Genomic DNA, 3,660 nt, shown 5'->3' on the forward strand with positions numbered 1-3,660 from the left:
AAGAAACTAAGAGAAGCTAAAATACAACAATCTAGAGACAACCTTACAGAAATTTTCGAAAAAGAAGAGGAGATGGCAGCCGAAAATAATGACAACAACAATAATGCAAGGAGGATGCTTGGTGATTATACTACACCTACTTCCAATTTTTATGGAAGAAGCATCTCAACTCCTGCCATTGGAGCAAACAATTTTGAGCTGAAGCCTCAACTAGTTGCTCTAATGCAACAGAATTGCAAGTTTCATGGACTTCTATCAGAAGATCCCTATCAGTTTTTAACTGAGTTCTTACAGATCTGTGAGACTGTTAAGACTAATGGAGTAGATCCTGAAGTCTACAGGTTTATACTTTTCCCTTTTGCTGTAAGAGACAGGGCTAGAACATGGTTGGACTCAAAACCTAAAGATAGCCTGGACTCTTGGGATAAGCTGGTCACGACCTTCTTGGCCAAGTTCTTTCCTCCTCAAAAGCTAAGCAAGCTTAGAGTGGATGTTCAGACCTTCAAGCAAAAAGATTGTGAATCCCTCTATGAAGCTTGGGAAAGATACAAGCAGATGACCAAAAAGTGTCATTCTGACATGCTTTCAGAGTGGACCATTATGGATATATTCTATTATGGTCTATCTGAGTTCTCTAAGATGTCACTGGACCATTTTACAGGTGGATCCATTCACCTAAAGAAAATCCCTGCAGAAGCTCAAGAACTCATTGACATGGTTGCAAATAACCAATTCATGTACACCTCTGAGAGGAATCCTGTGAGTAATGGGACGCCTCAGAAAAGGGAAGTTCTTGAAATTGATGCTCTGAATGCAATATTGGCTTAGAACAAAATGTTGACTCAGCAAGTCAACATGATTTCTCAGAGTCTGAATGGGTGGCAAAATGCATCCAACAGTACTAAAGAGGCATCTTCTGAAGAAGAAGCTTATGATCCTGAGAACCCTACAATGGCAGAGGTAAATTACATGGGTGAACCCTATAGAAATACCTATAATTTCTCCATGAGAAATCATCCAAATTTCTCATGGAAGGATCAACAAAAGCCTCAATAAGGCTTTAATAATGGTGGAAGAAACAGGTTTAGCAATGGCAAGCCTTTTCCATCATCTTCTCAGCAACAGACAGAAAATTCTGAGCAGAGCCCCTCTAGCTTAGCAAACATAGTCTTTGATCTATCTAAGGCTACTTTAAGTTTCATGAGTGAAACAAGGTCCTCCATTAGAAATTTGGAGGCTCAAGTGGGTCAGCTGAGTAAGAAAATCACTGAAACTCCTCCTAGTACTCTTCCAAGCAATACAGAAGAGAATCCAAAAAGAGAATGCAAGGCCATTGATATAATCAATATGGCCGAATGCATAAAGGAGGAGAAGGACGTGAATCCTAGTGAGGAAGACCTCCTGGGACGTCCTCTGAACAAAGAGGAGTTCCAAACTGAGGAACCTAAGGAATCTGAGGCTCACCTAGAGACCATAGAGATTCTATTGAACCTCCTTTTACCATTTATGAGCTCTGAGAATTATTCTTCCTCTGAAGAGGATGAAGATGTAACTGAAGAGCAAGTTGCTTAATATCTAGGAGCCATCATGAAGCTGAATGCCAAGTTGTTTGGTAATGAGACTTGGGAAGGTGAATCTCCCTTGCTCATTAGTGAACTAGATACATGGGTTCAGCAAACTCTACCTCAAAAGAAACAAGATCTTGGTAAATTCTTAATATCCTATACCATAGGCACCATGACCTTTGAGAAGGCTCTATGTGACCTGGAGTCAGGTATAAATCTTATGCCACTCTCTCTAATGGAGAAACTGGGGATCTTTGAGGTATAAGCTGCAAGAATCTCATTAGAGATGGCAGACAAGTCAATAAAACAAGCTTATGGATTGGTAGAGGATGTGTTAGTGAAGGTTAAAGGCCTTTACATCCCTGCTGATTTCATAATCTTAGATACTGGAAAGGATGAGAATGAATCCATCATTCTTGGAAGACCCTTCCTAGCCACAACAAGAGCTGTGATTGATGTTGACAGAGGAGAGCTAGTCCTTCAATTGAATGGGGACTACCTTGTGTTTAAAGCTCAAGGATCTTCCTCTACAACAATAGAAAAGAGGCACGATAAGCTTCTCTCAATACAGAGTCAAACAAAGCCCCCACAATCAAACTCTAAGTTTGGTGTTGGGAGGCCACAACCAAACTCTAAGTTTGGTGTTGAACCTCCATATTCAAACTCTAAGTTTGGTGTTGGAAGGTCCCAACAATGCTCTGAACATCTGTGAAGCTCCATGAGAGCTCACTGTCAAGCTATTGACACTAAAGAAGTGCTTATTGGGAGGCAACCCAATTTTTATTTATCTATATTTCTATTGTTCTTTTATGTTTTATTAGGTTTATGATCATGTGGAGTCACAAAACAATTGCAAAAATTAAAAATAGAATCAAAAACAGCAGAAGAAACAGCACACCCTGGAGGAAGAGCTTACTGGCGTTTAAACGCCAGTAAGGAGCATCTGGCTGGCGTTCAACGCCAGAACAGAGCATGCAGCTGGTGTTAAATGCCAGAAACAAGCAGCATTCTGGCATTTAAACGCCAGGATTACACCCTGAGGAGACCTGGCGTTAAACGCCAGAAACAAGAATGGAAGTGGCGTTTAACGCCAGAAACATGCTGCAGATTGGCGTTGAACGCCCAAAATAAGCATGGAAGTGGCGTTTAACGCCGGAAACATGCTGCAGTCTGGCGTTAAACGCCAGGATTGCATACAGAGGGCGTTTTACACACCTAAAGGGTGCAGGGATGAGAAATTCTTGACACCTCAGGATCTGTGGACCCCACAGGATCCCTACCTACCTCAACTCACCTTCTCTCTTCTTCACATAATCCAATAACACTCTTCCCCAAACACTCTTCACCAATTACCTCAATCTCTCTTCCCAATCACCTCATCACCATTCACATCCATCCACTCTTCCCTATAAACCCCACCTACCTTCAAATTCAAAATCTCTTTCTCACCCAAACCCACCCTACATGACCGAACCCTGGTGGACGAAATTGTGATCACTATTCATTAAGTTGCATTCACTGTAAAATTGTGGAATTTAGGTATTTGGCACGAGTGGACACAACTCCGTTCAACTAACCAGCAAGTGTACTGGGTCGTCCAAGTAATAAACCTTACGTGAGTAAGGGTCGATCCCACAGAGATTGTTGGTATGAAGCAAGCTATGGTTACCTTGTAAATCTCAGTTAGGCAGATTAAATTGGTTTATGGATTTTGAAAATAGAAATAAGAAAATAAATAATAAAAGGGATAGAATACTTATGCAGATTCATTGGTGGGAATTTCAGATAAGCGAATGGAGATGCTGTATGGCTCAAGGACGCCTGCTCTCCCACTGCTTCAACTCAATCCTTCTTACTCCTTTCCATGGCAAGCTGTGTATAGAGGTTCACCATCAGCGGTGGCTACTTTCAATCCTCTCGGGAAAATGATCCTATGCGGCTGTCACTCACACGGCTAATCGTCTGGAGGCATCACCCATGGCTGATGGCTACATCCCGTCATCTCAGTGAAAACGTTCCTATGCTCTGTCACAGCACGGCTAATCATCTGTCGGTTCTCAATCAGGTTGGAATAGAATCCCTTGATTCTTTTGCG

Source organism: Arachis duranensis, chromosome 10, assembly GCF_000817695.3.
Source record: "Arachis duranensis cultivar V14167 chromosome 10, aradu.V14167.gnm2.J7QH, whole genome shotgun sequence".
Lineage (NCBI taxonomy): Eukaryota > Viridiplantae > Streptophyta > Magnoliopsida > Fabales > Fabaceae > Arachis > Arachis duranensis.